Genomic DNA, 16392 nt, shown 5'->3' on the forward strand with positions numbered 1-16392 from the left:
AAAGAAAAGGGTCGCAATAGTGTTATTACTGCACTATGGAAAGGCTCTGGTTTCTAATTTTTTCCCCACAAAAGCCAGAGGCCATCACAAAACACAGCTATCGCAAGTCAGTGTCTCATAATGAATCTCTAGCTTTACAATAGACTCTCCATGAGAGGTGAAGCTTACATATTCTCTGACACCCCTACACAAAACCAGAATTCTTTATAACCTTCCTTGAATATTATACATAACTTGTTGTTGTTTAGTCGTTTAGTTGTGTCCGACTCTTTGTGATCCCCTGGACCAGAGCACGCCAGGCACTCCCGTCTTCCACTGCCTCCCGCAGTTTGGTCAAATTCATGCTGGTAGCTTCGGGAACACTGTCCAACCATCTCGTCCTCTGTCGTCCCCTTCTCCTTGTGCCCTCCATCTTTCCCAACATCAGGGTCTTTTCCAGGGAGTCTTCTCTTCCCATGAGGTGGCCAAAGTACTGGAGCCTCAGCTTCACGATCTGTCCTTCCAGTGAGCACACACCCAGTCATAACTTATTCAAGACTAAAAGAGATACATGCACATAATACAAGCAGTGGCGAAACTAGCCTTTATTTCACCAGGGTCAAAGATCCAGTTTGGCACCCTCTACCATCATTTGCATATATATATATATATATATATATGCAGGTTTTGGTGTTTTCGGGTATATATATATACACACATACACACACACACACACACACACACACACACACACAGGCAGAGAGCCTCAGGCAAATCAGGTCCTCCCTTAAAGAGGGCACGTATTGCGGTGAGACCTGGACAACCGACACCCTGTGTTGTGGGTGGGTACAATTGGTTAGCCACAACACCCGAATGCTAGGTCCCTTGAAGCTGGGTACAATCTGGCCAATGCGATGCAGTCTAAACGGTTCGAGGGACCTATTTATGCCCATGCACATGACCCAGAGCTTCCCCTTTCGGTGCATGCATTCGGAACACTCGCCCACCTCTCTCTACTTTTAGGGCTTGTTGCGCTTGACCTTACTATGTTGTTGTGTGTCGTCTGTCGTTAGGACTGGGACACTGCAGGAATTTTCCCCACTTGGCTGATAGGCTGTTGCCATTTGGGTTTCGCCTGCCGCATAGCAAATCATCACAACTTGTAAGGTTGCGGATAGGCTCTGGTTCAGGTGATAGGGATGGGAGAACGCTCTCGTCATCCCTATGTGAAGGGTATTCCGTTAAAGGAATCCAGGGACTCGATGGTTTGGTTAACCCCTGAGAGGGGGTTGTGCCCGTGCTTGAGTCCAGGGGGACATTTGGGTGGCAGAGTTAGCCTGTGCCCGGCTTTCCACTTATCCAGGTGTTCACCCTTGGCTGACCTATGCTGGTGTCTTGGGTCAGCGCTACCTGCATGACAGGGAGCTAGCGGAACCAGAGCCTATGCAACCAGTCACTGTCTGTAATCAATAAAGTTGTGGCCTAAATTCTGCCAAAAACCAAACCAAAATTTTGAGTCAAGTGTGAATTTATTTAGGGAGGAGGTTTCTGGGTCTGAACAAGCAAAGAAATGCCACCACACAAGGGAAGTCGGGCAGGGTCCCATTGTCTACCCATTGTCACCTGAAGTGGTACCTCAAAAATCACTGGCACAACCAGCCTTGCTACTCTTGTCATTACCATTTGGGGGTGATCACCTGTGGGAACCCCAATTGGAGGAAGCAGGGCAGGGAGAGGGAGGGGACAGGTTGATAGCTATCTCTACTTAGCAGTTTTAAACATGGTTCCCTCCCCCCATAAGGGGGGGGGAGTGGTGGGTTCTTGGTTACAGGGCTTCCTTTCCACTAGATGTGAAGCTCCTCACCCTGGAGGACCTTGCTGCAGGATTTGTGCCTAGGGCTTTCCCGCCCAAAATTCAAGATAGTTTGTACTGGCTGATCAGTATCAAGTTTAAAGCATGCATTAAAATTCCATTTAGAAGATGTTACAACAATGTGAAAAACATATTTAAGGGAGATGACAAGGTATGCCATAAATCCTTCATGGGGCTTAATTAGTTTCAGACTAACCACTTAATGACTGCCAAAAGACCAAAGCTGCTGTATATACATGCATTAATTTCCAAAGTCACTGTCTAAAATTTATTCAGATCCATGCGCACATCTCCGCATAGTCCTGATTCAGTAACGGCCCCTGTGATGCAAATACCTGGATGCTCAAAGTTTAGAATATCCTTCACACTTTACATGTGTCGTGTTTTTAAGTGAGGAGCACAATTATCACCTGAAGTATGGAGCCACACCAGTTATAACATGTGATTTTTGTGCAAAAGAGAATAATACATTCTTACTCAACATTTATGGAAAAGTCTTTCCTAGAGAAGGGCCAACTGCAACATTATTTTTTCCTACCTCCATCTTAAAACAGGTAGAAAAGGCTCAAGAAGACATTAATAATAATAATAATAATAATAATAATAATAATAATAATAATAATAATAATAATAATAATAATTTAATTATACCCTGCCCATCTTGCTGGGTTTCCCCGGCCACTCTGGGTGGCTCCCAACACAACACCAATAACAATAATAATAAAAAAGCAACATCATCAAACATTAAAAACTTCCCTAAACATATATTGCAAAGAGGTTAGATATAACTAACACTAAATGAGCAGATCAGTTTTAAGGTGTAGGTGCAGCTGCCCAAAAGTGTAAGAACATACCCCAACAAAGATCCAGGGAAATATAAATAAAAGTTAACTTCTACATCAACTGGTGGAAAGGCCATAAGCAGAGTATGGCTATCATAGTCAAGCGCAAAACATTTATAAAGACCTGTGTGCATCCTCCTCGGAAGCCTGGACCAATCAGGGGTTCCAGCTCCACATATGTGGACATTTTAAGTTGTGTACATGTATGCATACTGCTGTTGAAAGAGACTGGTGTAACACCACACACACAAAATCACGTTTGCCATGTTCTGTGATTATGAATCTGCCAAAACAGGAAATCTCTTATCACCCTGTTCATTATCATAATACAGCTATGTCAAGAAAGTAAATATCCACACAGGAATATAGTCGAACATGATAAAATCCTACACCTGCCCTGCCCCACACAGTCTGTAGCATAGTAATAGCTGGTAAAAACAAAAACAGTGATTTAATCCCGTTAAAGAATAAACTCTCGTGTAATCTTTTTACAAAGCCATCTCTAGAGATGATGACCAGAACTTCAAAGCATTCGGAAAAAATTACTACCTCAAAAAATAAACACTGCTTTAAAGTCAAGTAGCTACGTGTACATACTATTGTGGTTCTTCAAAGTTCTCCAGCTGCTGCATTTTACAATGGAAATTGATGAAAGGGAAACATTAACTGAACCTCTATTTTACTAGCACACATCAATCTGTTTGATGCAACGGTTAACCCAGCTGTTAACTTGATGAAGAAAATTAAAAATGGGGTTTAAACAAAAATACTCTAAACAAAGAAACACAAAAATCTAAGATGCATTTTACTGTGTCTTTATGACATAATAAATAGCCAACATTTCTTACTGGAAGTGAAGACTGATTCAGCCTTTCACGAAACGTTTGATCTACCTGAAGACAAGATCTGCTTGTCAGAACTTCAAACTTAGTGCTTCAGCAGCTCGCAGATCTGAGGCAAACATTGTGAATTAAAGCAGCACACTGAAATACATTTACAATATAAAATTGCAATCTTATGAAAATACAATCCATATCTACCAAGCACTGTTTGCTTTTGGCTAAGATGGTCAAGGATCACTTTAACTCAGTGTCTATAATTTATCATCACTACTATCAGAGTTATATGGAAGATGGTTTTGGCAAGTAACAAACACATCTAAGTTGCACTGGAGAAAACTCCCTTAGGTATCCCATGTACAGTGGTACCTCAGGTTACATACACTTCAGGTTACAGACTCCGCTAACCCAGAAATAGTGCTTAAGGTTAAGAACTTTGCTTCAGGATGAGAACAGAAATTGTGCTCAGGTGGCGCGGCAGCAGCAGGAGGCTCCATTAGCTAAAGTGGTGCTTCAGGTTAAGAACAGTTTCAGGTTAAGTACGGACCTCTGGAACGAATTAAGTACTTAACCCGAGGTACCACTGTATTCAAAAGTAGGCCCTAGATAAGTAATCCATAATGTGATGGTTTCACATACTGTTAGGCTGTTGCTGATTTGATCATATTGGACCATCTTGTTTGCTGGGTATATCTGGTTTATAGAAGAACTTGCCAATGTTCAATGCACTATTTGAATATATAACAACTGTAAAATTGAGTTTCATTTATCTAAAATATCTGGAACTGACATTATTATGGCATTATGTATGCATCATTCTTCATGATTCCTGGACTTGAATCCTTGTTAAGAGGTGGGTTTTCTACTATCTCCTTTCTTAGGGTTGTTTCCAATGCTGTGCTGAGTTTCAATTGTATAATGGGCCTTTCATTTCTCCTCCCCAGCTCTGGATGCCCTCCCTATAGTGTCCATGGTTTGCAAAGCAGTCTAGATTGCTGCAACACGACGCCTGCTACTTGGAAGAAAGTGTCTCAGTTCTGCCCACTGCTGAGTCTACCCTCCAGATCAGTGATGGCCAAACTTGGCCTGCCAGCTGTTTTGGGACTACAACGCCCATCATCCCTAGCTAACAGGACCAGTGGTCAGGGATGATGGGAACTGTAGTCCCAAAACAGTTGGAGGGCCAAGTTTGGCCATCACTGCTCTAGATGGAATGTGTCTCCCACCCACCCCTTCCCGCCAGGCATGCTCTACTCAGGGAGCCCACTTAGTCTGAGAACCACTGATCCAAAATCGAAATATGGCTAAAGTTAAAGAGGATGGTCATAAAGAAAGATTATGGGTCTAACACCACGGTGGCCAGGCATGACAAGCGAAGGCTAGATGCAAAGCTGATCAGGGTGTTGCAAGACTGCAGCTAGGTCCGAGTGAGCAACTTGATCCAATGAAGATTGAGAGCAGACCAAACCTTTTTAAGCTCCTGCTCTCAAGACTACCTCTCTCTCATGCTCCATTCCCTTGTGACCAGATGTAGATTCTCAAAGAGCCAGCCTCCTGAACTGGAGTCGGGCACTCCATTCCCTTAGTCTTCTGGCTGGTGGACAGGCAAGGTCCTCTTAAAGAGCAGTGCTGATGGGTTGAACACAGGCACTCCATTCCCTGGTCTCCTGGCTGGTGCATTCCTTGCACAGCTGCACTGGTGAGGTCCTGGGAAGGCATTTATTTGGCATCTCAGACTCAGAGGATGTTGTCCAGAAGGGTTCAGGTTCTGGCCCTACAGATATAGGAGGCTCTTCTGGGGCTCATGGCCAACAGGTCTTAATTCATATCAGAAATATTTCATCCTTCCCATTCATGGCCCGGTACCACCCCAAAGACCAGCTATTTAAGCAGAGGCAACTAGTTGATTCATGGGAAACAATTCATTGCACGCACAGCAAATTTCTCCCAGAAGTTCCTCCACATGTGCTATAGTGGAACCTCGGTTGCCAAACGTAATCAATGCTGGAAGACCGTTCGACTTTCGAAACGTTTGTCAACCGAGGATCAATTGCCAGTCGGCAAAATCAATTGAGAAAATGGAGAAACGCTCCTCGGAAGCCGTTCAACTTCCGAGGCGCATTTGAAAACAGAAGCATCCACTTCTAGGTTGTCAGCGTTCAGAAGCCGAAACGTTTGACTTCTGAAGTGATCGACAACCAAGGTTCCACTGTATATACAATGCACTCCAATTAAATGAAAAAACAAAACTTACTTACCTCGGATTTTTAAAAAATGCATTTCAAGCGCTATTACAACAATAACAACTCCTGGTTGTAAAAATATATGGAGTGTAAGAGCAAAGAAACTCCACTGCTCCCCCCCCCCCAACGGTGGATTATGCATAGTTTTAATAGGCTCAATTGGACTAAGCCATGAGGTTATCAGAAATTTCTAGCCGTATGCCCATAACTTTCTCTGCAACAGCTTAACAATCTGGAACAGTGAAGCAGAAATAATTCTGCCGGCTAATAGGAGAGTTGAGACAGAAGGCAATAACAGCCTACTTTAATCTTTTCAGATAAAAAATAACACTAACAGGCTCTTGGAAACTTTATTTGAATTCAAAATGTACACAATATCCCTAGTCCAAAAGATTATTTCTTATCAAAACTGAATATTCGACTACAGCAGAATTAAATTCTGTGTCCTTAAATGTGTTCTTTGGCTAAACCACTTCCTTCTATAGAGACATGGAAAGGGAATCCAGTTTCAAGAAAAATACCATCTATTTGGATTTAGTCACAAGACTATAGATGCTTGCAAAAGGATTTGACCCACTATGAGCATTCCGTCTTACTGTGCTGTGGTTTAAACCATGCGAGTATAATGTGGTCTCCATATAGCTGATTATTTTCCATTCTGCCTGATGCAGTGTTCAAACTACCATATAGTAGCCCAAAGTGGACCAGAAAGTATTTATTGCACCAAACAGAATCAGCAATAAGAAAAAGGAAAATACACCACCTTTACAATTCCCTCATATTGCCGTCTGTAGATTTACATTCAGGTAGGTAGCCGTGTTGGTCTGACGCAGTCTAAACAAATAAAAAATAAAAAAAAACATTTTCCAGTAGCACCTTAGAGACCAACTAACTTTGTTCTGGGTATAAGCTTTCGTGTGCATGCACACTTCTTCAGATACACTGAAAAAGAAGTCACCAGACCCTTATATATAGTGGGAGGGAGGGGTGCGGTTTTTCTCAGAAGGGTAGTAGGGGATGAGTGATTAACTCAATGGGTATGGTAAACCTGTTGACAACTGTTAATGACTGCAATTAGTCCTACAGTAGTCCCACCCTCCCACTATATATAAGCTTACACCCAGAACAAACTTAGTTGGTCTCTAAGGTGCTACTGGACAGTATGTTAGAGTCACTCTCTTCAGACTCTATGAAACTTTTTACTTTGACTTTTCCTTGGTTGCCTAATTTTGTGTGCTTTTGGAGATAATGGTATTTGGTAATTAACCCTCCATCAGCTGCAATGTTATGTATATTGATAAATCTTAAACATTTATTCCTTGCCCTTTGCAAATATGTTTTCACGGCTCCATTCTCATCCAGGACTGAAATATTCTCTCAGCTTTTTATGATAGCTTTATGACACCTCTGCTTTGTCTGGAGACATCAAAATAAAATACCTTGGATACCATAGCTCATGGGGCATTGCTAGCCTTATGCTCAGCACTTTAAGAAGCTCTGAGCAACGTGCTGGCAAATCACTTCTTTCTCCATTCCACAACAGCTGAAGCCTGCATACTGCAAGCATCACCTGGTTGACAGGTGGGCAAGGTTTGGGGAAAATGGCATGTGCCAACTGGACCTCTTGACAGGCCAGAACAGGCCCACAGGCTGGAAGTTTCCTACCCTAAAGCAGGGTTTCCCAAACTTGGGTCTCCAGCTGTTTTTTGCATTACAATTCCCATCATCCATGACGTCAGCTACGGATGTGGGGAGTTGTAGTCCAAAAACAGCTGGGAACCCAAGTTTGAAAACCCTGCTCTAAAGTAAGGCAACATCCAAGCCCACAATGGAGTAGTGTTGTTCTGTTCTGCTGTTCTGTTTTCTAAAAAACTGGACTGGATGAGTAAGTTTTCTGTTGTAGAAGAAAAGGTAAGAGGTGTTTTCTTAATGGTTCCCTAATGAAATCCATTGGCTCAGCACTGCTGAGGTAATAAAGAATACATTTTAATTAGCACTGGATGGGCACACTGGAGGTACATCAAGGAAACATAGATCATGATTGTGCTGAAGCAACAGAAAATCTCCTAAATGAAACAGAATATTACGTTTACCGGGAAAAGTATGGTAGAAGCCATTACAACTATATACTGAACTTTGCTGGCTCTTCCCACAATCTATTTGTTAAAATGTAGTAAACACACACAAAATCTAATATTGCAGTTCAGATACGTATAATTTTTGACATTCTTTCTTTCTTAGGGTGAGTTATAATAAAACGCTTTTGTACCACCCCTCTCCAAAACTGGAGTTTCGATTTTCAAAAGGAAGTGTGAATAAGTTGCATAACAGAAAGAGCCACAAGAAATTCAGAAATATATCTGAATAAATCAAAGATCTGCAATGTACTGAACTATCAAATGACACCCCCCCCCCAAAAAAGAGGAATGGTGCATTGACATCAGAAGTCTTTCCTGCAGTAAAAGAGAACAGTATCAGAAGCAGAGCCTGAGGGACCTGACAGTGTGAAGATTTTAATAGGCAGCTCTTTGGCAAACGTACTCTGACCACTTCTAAATTAGCTTTGGAAGCACATTTGCCCTATTTTAGCTGGCAAACTTGCATTAGAAGCAAAACTGGATTATTTCCATCTTGAGCATCCTTAATCTGACTTCTTAAAGAAAAAGAAAAAGCTTCAAGTTAATATTACAACCTTTTAAAGGTTGTCAGTTCCAATTTGCTACCTTAAAGAGACACCAATATACATCTTTTAAATTCTTCAGGCTTTCACATTCCTAAAAATTATTAAGCACATTACAGTTCAAAGGAAACGGAGTAAGCAAGTGGAAATCAAAGGATGGTTCAAGCATGCATGAAAATAATGAAACGACATGGAGAACAGATGGCTGTTTCTGCCCGGCAGTTACGGTCAGAACTTTGCCATTAAGGCCCAATTATTTGAAGACATTTTGACATATATTGTACTTTTAAACATCAAACTGGTATGTTCACCATGAACTTTCCAAACCTAACCTTAAATCTATGAACAGTTTTGAAAGGATCCTGGCCCTTTTCCTGAATGTTAAAGAAATACACCCCCCCCCCCAGAGATAACTCTTCTTCAAGTCAAGATAGCCAATGAGCTGCTATAAAGAACAGGGGGTATCTGATGCTGTTGCCCTTTGCTGATAGAAGGCATCAGTCAGGTGAAAGAGGAGGGAGATTTTCTCTCTCCTCTGAAGCACCCTGCACCCCCCAAATCTGCTCTGGGCTCCACAAGCCTCCAGAGCAAATTTAGGAAAGTTCAGGGACTGGTGGGGTGCAGTCACTAAAAATTGCATCCTTCTCTGTTCTGCTCACACCTTCCATCAGCAAAGTGACAGCAATGGATACTATACAATATATATGACAGGTCCATGTTAAAATCATCATTCTTCTTCTCCTCCTTCTCCTCTTCCTCCTCCTCCTTTAAAAATCAGGCTAAACTATTCCCTCCAAGGCATAAAAGACCAATTCTGCAAGCATCCACTTACACAGCAGTTCATGTGACACCAAAATAACTTATGTGATATGAAAAGAAGAATTTGAAACTTTTGCAACAAAGCAAAGGGGTCGCTGACTCTTAAGATGTTTTCGAAATGTGCTGTGTTTCTTGCCTTTGGGCAGGAGGGGAGATTTTACTGTTTTATCTTGTATTGCAGTATTTTAGTTTCATTGTTTGTATACACACACACACACACACACACACACACACACAAAATTCTTTTTGTAAACTGCTTAGACTGTCCTGGTATTAAGCCATTTATAAATGTATTCAATAAATAAAATAAATAAATAAATAATCAGGGTAAGGAAATATGAATAATTCAATTAGGATAGTACCTGAAAAATCAGTTACTTTGGCCACCTCATGAGAAGAGAGGGCTCCCTGGAAAAGACCCTGATGTTGGGAAAGATTGAGGGCACAAGGAGAAGGAGACGACAAAGGACGAGATGGTTGGACAGAGTTCTCGAAACTACTAACATGAGTTTGACCAAACTGCGGGAGGCAGTGGAAGACAGGAGTGCCTGGCGTGCTCTGGTCCATGGGATCACGAAGAGTCGGACACGACTAAAGAACAACAAAAAACACACTGTGCAGTCACTCTATACTTTTCTATCAGTAACATATACTATCCCTTAAGCAAAATAAGAAACTGGGTAGAAAACATTCATAATAATGCCGAGGTTGCAGGTTTGATCCCCGTATGGGACAAATGTATAATCCTCCATTCCAGGGGATTGGGTGAGATGATTCGCAGGGTCCCATTCAGCTCTAACATTCTACGATTCAATAATTATGATAATGATGTCATAATTTACACTGAGAGCAGTTCTCAGATGAATAGCTGGCAGGCTCTATAAGCTCTTAGAAACTATTTTGGCATATAAGCAGTATATAAATGAGTAACAATAAATAGTATTTTACATGATAATTGCCCATAATAGCATGCTCCTTCAATCCAAACATCCTATATCAGCACATTGTGTAGTCCTGTCGATACATTTTTCCATTTCTTTGGTCATATGTCGCATCCTGTCCTGGGATCTCTCATCCTCATCACTTCTCCATTATGCCCTCTTTTCCTGTTTATGTTCCACAAACTTTGTCCACAATGGTTCTTTGTAGGCCTTCAGGGCTGGGCTGGATTGATTGTCAAGGTCCTTTTTTTGGAATTTTAAGAAACGTTTCCCAGATTTTTTCAAAAGAAAAAATAATTTTTTAACACAGGTATTTATGAAAATTGCAGGAGGTGGGCACCATCTTGGAAAATGCATGATCTTTCCCTCCCCCTGACACTTATACAGGAGGCCTCTTCTAAGAGATTGCCTGCTATAACACACATATCCATCGCCATAACAAAAAACCCTCCCCCCCCACAAATAAGGTATATTTTCCCTTGTTTTTAATTCATTTGCCAATTCTTGCAGATTTAATTAAAACTTTTTATCCAGCTAAGATTTCCTTAGTGAGACGACAGTCCTAGTTCCTTTCATTTCAAACTAAATACTCCCACGTAGAATAGCAAGGACAAATATTTCCTGAGCACATCCGCAAGGAGGACATGCAACTGGACGTTTAGTTCCTTATTGGCAAAGCACTTGAATACATCAGCTCCTAAGTGCAAGTATCTCTTGCTAAATAGCTAGCTGGACATCTCCTTCCTCTGACCTGTGCTCCATCCCAGCAGTTGGAGCAACAGCGCACCAGACCATTTAAACTAGTGATGGCAAAAACTTGGCCCTCCAGCTGTTTTGGGACTACAATTCCCACCATCCCTAGCTAACAGGACCAGTGGTCAGGGATGATGGGAACTGTAGTCCCAAAAACAGCTGGAGGGCCAAGTTTGACCATCACTGATTTAAACCCTCTCTTCTGATGTGGTGTGCACGAGCAACTTCACCTGTGAGGCATCTCCACCTGCTCCTGACGCCGCTTTAAGCCCCTCCTTGACCTTGGAGACCATGGGGAGGGGAGGGAGGAGGTTCTAAGGCTCCAACTCTCTCTCTGAAAATGTCTCTTCCACCTCTGCACCTTCCTGCAGCTCTCTCTCTGCCTGCTTTTCTTCTGTCTCTGTCTGCCCAGCTCCTCCCTCTCCCCCTGCCTCACAGGTAGTACCGAACCCCACCAATCACTGTCTCCTTCCTCTGGGTCATCCTCCTGCCCCCTGCCTCCTCTGCCCACCCTTCAGACTCCTGCCTGTCGCTGACAAAATTGCACAATGGCCACAAGAAAGCCATCACTGCAGAAACAACTGCAAGGGTTGATTTTGCATTTCATTATCAGTTGCTTTTTTCACCAGTTGCTTTTGTTCTCAAGCCTCCCTTGCACCTCGCCCAAATCTCTTCATACCACTACATCACACAAATGTAATCTTGTGCACGTTAAAAGTAATTTAACATCTTGCTCAGTGACAGTTTTGAGACATTGGCATGTGGCCGACTTGCAACTGATACCACGGTTTAAATACCTTCCCAGCAAAGTTGCACATTAACTTCAAAATACTCTGGGATTAAATATGTTTTTGTTTCAGTTACAAAGCTAATGAAAACCAAATGTCTGAATTTGTTTTAGCTCATGTAATGCACCAGGGATTTCACTTAAAAGGGAAAGGTTTGAATAAACTTCCATTTGCTCAGATGAACACATAGAGCCAGCACTACACTATGCACAGATACGAGTCATTATCGACCAAGTTTAACACAGGGAGAAATATTTGATGTTTAAGTTCCTGGCTGAAATTGCTTCAGACACACAGTATTTGAATATAAGATTTACTGAATTGTATATGTATTTCAAAACTGCAAGTTGCCCACTGCAAGAAGATTCACAGTGCAATCCTATATACATGTATCATCCGAGGCGAAACCCACTGAGTTCACTGGGTCTTACTCCAGTGTATATGTGTACAATATAGACAAATCAGTCTATTAACATCCTAGAGAAAACACTCCTCATCATGCTGAGACAACTTTATTAATTCCGGTTTTAAGATGTTTAATTTTAAAATGTTTTGAGTGTGTTCCACTTGTCTTTAAAAAGTCAGCAACAGCTGTTGAGAACAATAAAATCAAAGTACATGTGACTGGACATTTCAAAAGTCTTGTTCTAAGGAAGATACAGTGGTACCCCGCAAGACGAATGCCTCGCAAGACGGAAAACCCGCAAGACGAAAGGGTTTTCTGTTTTGGAGGCGCTTCGCAAGACGAATTTCCCTATGGGCTTGCTTCGCAAGACGAAAGCCCATAGGGAAATGCTGGCGGTCGGGAGCAAAGACTTTCGCCCACAGCCGGCCTTCAGAAGAGGACCTCTTCTGAAGGCCGGCGGGGGGCAAAAGTCTTTGCTCCCCCCCGCCTGCCTCCCCCCCCCGCCTGCCCCGGGCGATCTTAAAATGCTGGCGGGCGGGAGCGAAGCGTTCGCTGCCGACCCCCAGCATTTTAAAATCTCCAAGGGACAGCAGAGAAGTCTCTGTCCCGGGGAGATTTTAAAATGCTGGGGGTCGGGAGCGAAGCGCTGCCGACCCCCAGCATTTTAAAACGCTGTTCCGAAGGGGGGGCGGGGACACCTGCCCCAGCCGCCCCACTTTGGAAAGCTGTTCTGAAGTGGGGAGGGGGGCGGGGACACCTGCCCCAGCCGCCCCACTTCGGAAAGCTGTTCCGAAGTGGGGAGGGGGGCGGGGACACCGGCCCCAGCCGCCCCACTTCGGAAAGCTGTTCCGAAGTGGGGAGGGGGGGCGGGGACACCTGCCCCAGCCGCCCCACTTCGGAAAGCTGTTCCGAAGTGGGGAGGGGGGGCGGGGACACCTGCCCCAGCCGCCCCACTTCGGAAAGCTGTTCCGAAGTGGGGAGGGGGGGCGGGGACACCTGCCCCAGCCGCCCCACTTCGGAAAGCTGTTCCGAAGTGGGGAGGGGGGGCGGGGACACCTGCCCCAGCCGCCCCACTTCAGAAAGCTGTTCCGAAGTGGGGAGGGGGGGCGGGGACACCGGCCCCAGCCGCCCCACTTCGGAAAGCTGTTCCGAAGTGGGGAGGGGGGGCGGGGACACCCGCCCCAGCCGCCCCACTTCGGAAAGCTGTTCCGAAGTGGGGAGGGGGGGCGGGGACACCTGCCCCAGCCGCCCCACTTCGGAAAGCTGTTCCGAAGTGGGGAGGGGGGGCGGGGACACCTGCCCCAGCCGCCCCACTTCGGAAAGCTGTTCCGAAGTGGGGAGGGGGGGCGGGGACACCTGCCCCAGCCGCCCCACTTCAGAAAGCTGTTCCGAAGTGGGGAGGGGGGGCGGGGACACCTGCCCCAGCCGCCCCACTTCGGAAAGCTGTTCCGAAGTGGGGCGGGGACACCTGCCCCAGCCGCCCCACTTCGGAAAGCTGTTCCGAAGTGGGGCGGGGGGTGGGGACACCTGCCCCAGCCGCCCCACTTCGGAAAGCTGTTCCGAAGTGGGGCGGGGGGGCGGGGACACCAGCCCCAGCCGCCCCACTTCGGAAAGCTGTTCCGAAGTGGGGCGGGGGGTGGGGACACCTGCCCCAGCCGCCCCACTTCGGAAAGCTGTTCCGAAGTGGGGCGGGGGGGCGGGGACACCAGCCCCAGCCGCCCCACTTCGGAAAGCTGTTCCGAAGTGGGGAGGGGGGGCGGGGACACCTGCCCCAGCCGCCCCACTTCGGAAAGCTGTTCCGAAGTGGGGAGGGGGGGCGGGGACACCTGCCCCAGCCGCCCCACTTCGGAAAGCTGTTCCGAAGTGGGGAGGGGGGGCGGGGACACCTGCCCCAGCCGCCCCACTTCGGAAAGCTGTTCCGAAGTGGGGCGGGGACACCTGCCCCAGCCGCCCCACTTCGGAAAGCTGTTCCGAAGTGGGGCGGGGGGTGGGGACACCTGCCCCAGCCGCCCCACTTCGGAAAGCTGTTCCGAAGTGGGGCGGGGGGGCGGGGACACCTGCCCCAGCCGCCCCACTTCGGAAAGCTGTTCCGAAGTGGGGCGGGGGGGCAGGGACACCTGCCCCAGCCGCCCCACTTCAGAAAGCTGTTCCGAAGTGGGGCGGGGGTGGGGACACCTGCCCCAGCCGCCCCACTTCGGAAAGCTGTTCCGAAGTGGGGCGGGGGGGCGGGGACACCTGCCCCAGCCGCCCCACTTCGGAAAGCTGTTCCGAAGTGGGGCGGGGGGCGGGAACACCTTCTGAAGGCGGGCAGGGGGCGAAAGTCTTTGTCCCCCCTGCCTGCCTTCCCAGGGGCTTTTAAATCGCCCCGGACAGCGGAGAAGTCCTCCGCTGTCCGGGGCGATTTTAAAATGCCGCCCGCCAGCATTTTAAGATCGCCCCGGACAGCGGAGCAGTCCTCCGCTGTCCCAGGGTTTTTTAAAATGCTGGGGGTGGGAAGAAAAGCCCTTGTCCCCCCCCCCAGCCTTCAGAAGAGGTCCGGGGACAGACTGTCCCCGGACCTGGTCTGAAGGCGGTTTCCCTAGGAACGCATTAATTGATTTTCAATGCATTCCTATGGGAAACCGTGCATCGCAAGACGAAAAAACCGCAAGACGAAGAGACTTGCGGAACGAATTAATTTCGTCTTGCGAGGCACCACTGTACGTGAGGAATCTTTTATTTCAAGATTTGTATCCCATGTTTCCACATCAAAAGATCTACAAAGCGGCCTATAACAAAATTGAAATGTGCCATAGAGAGAAAAATAAAAAACAGCAGTATAACCAGTGAAACTCAAACAAAATTAAACCATTTAGTCAGAAACAGTAAGGAAGCAGAGCTGTTAAGATAGCAAATCCTGAAGTAATCACACATTGATGAAAGTAAGTTTTAACTCTGTGCCGAACAGTAAAATCCTATACATCATTCTACTCAAAAATAAGTCACATTGGGTTCAGTGGGGTTTACTCTTAAGTAAGTAGGTACAGTCACTGTTACCTTAGTCAATGTTAAGTGCACTCCCCTCTTGTCTAAGGAAGGCATTTCACAGACATGATGCTACGAATGAAGATGCCTTCACTGGTTATGTACTACAGTGGTACCTCTGGTTACATACTTAATTCGTTCCAGAGGTCCGTTCTTAACCCGAAACTGTTCTTAACCTGAAACACCACTTTAGCTAATGGGGCCTCCTGCTGCTGCTGCGCCACAGCCGCAAGATTTCTGTTCTCATCCTGAAGCAAAGTTCTTAACCGGAGGTACTATTTCTGGGTTAGCAGAGTCTGTAACCTGAAGCGTATGTAACCTGAAGCGTATGTAACCCAAGGTACCACTGTACAGTACTTCCAGTAACCGAGGCTGCATACTTCTCAATATCAGTTGCTGGGAAGCACATGTTTTCTCTCAGGTACCTAGAGACGTACCTCTTCTCTCTAAAAATTTTTTTTAAAACCCATCACATATTCATTTGGGAAACAGCAGTCCTTCAAATAACCAGGTCTCAAATGATTTGGGGTTTTAACATCAGAACTTTGAAATGTGTCCAGGAACAATTTGGCGCATTGCAGATCTTTCAAGAGTGACAAGATATGCTCAAACTGGCAAATTTAAACTCAGGAACCCCGGCAGAATAGTATAATATATAGCACAATGGCTCGGCAGGGGAGGAAATCAATAAAAATCTTTAGCTAGCCAAATAACTTGCTCTAAAGTTCACTTGGAATCTCAAGGCTGAAATAGATTAACCATAGGACATGTCACTGAAAAACTCACGCAAAACGGTTTTGCCAGGTTTAGTTCCTGCAATAAAATTCTGCCTTCCACAGCGTTTTAGGATTGGCACAGCATTCCAGGCAGCTGTTGAAGATATGGAGCAATACGTATTTGGCTCATGATCTAAGGTGATGAAGAAACACATTACGGGTTTTATCCAATTCTGATGTGTTTCCAGCCTAAGTGTCTTTCAGAGCTATGGCCAACATTGGTTGTGAAGGGTGATTTATAATTTTACACATGCTCTTCCACAGCAATGCTTTTATCAGTTTATACAGCGTTTCACAATTAACCACTTCTTGTCTGAGGTTTCGGAGATAAGCAACGCTACGATGACTGAAGCAAGTTTCATCTGCTGCTTGAAATATATGCATCCATAAAAGTAATTTGTGCAGATTTGACTTCACCTCTGAGTAGAT

General features: G+C 45.4%; 1 protein-coding gene and 1 long non-coding RNA gene across 3 annotated transcripts in view; one reads left to right on the top strand and one right to left on the bottom strand.

Annotated features, from left to right (window-relative positions):
- The window catches only part of DISP1 (dispatched RND transporter family member 1), an 85334-nt gene that overhangs the window by 58210 nt on the left and 10732 nt on the right, over nucleotides 1-16392 (bottom strand). The gene's annotated exons all lie outside the window — the stretch shown is intronic.
- On the top strand, nucleotides 6682-12392 carry LOC308583120. Its single transcript, XR_014006063.1, has 3 exons — nucleotides 6682-7357; nucleotides 8236-8313; nucleotides 11408-12392. It is a non-coding gene; the product is annotated as an uncharacterized lncRNA (long non-coding RNA).

Source organism: Podarcis bocagei (assembly GCF_964188305.1).
Source record: "Podarcis bocagei genome assembly, chromosome: 3".
Classification (NCBI taxonomy): Eukaryota; Metazoa; Chordata; class Lepidosauria; order Squamata; family Lacertidae; genus Podarcis; species Podarcis bocagei.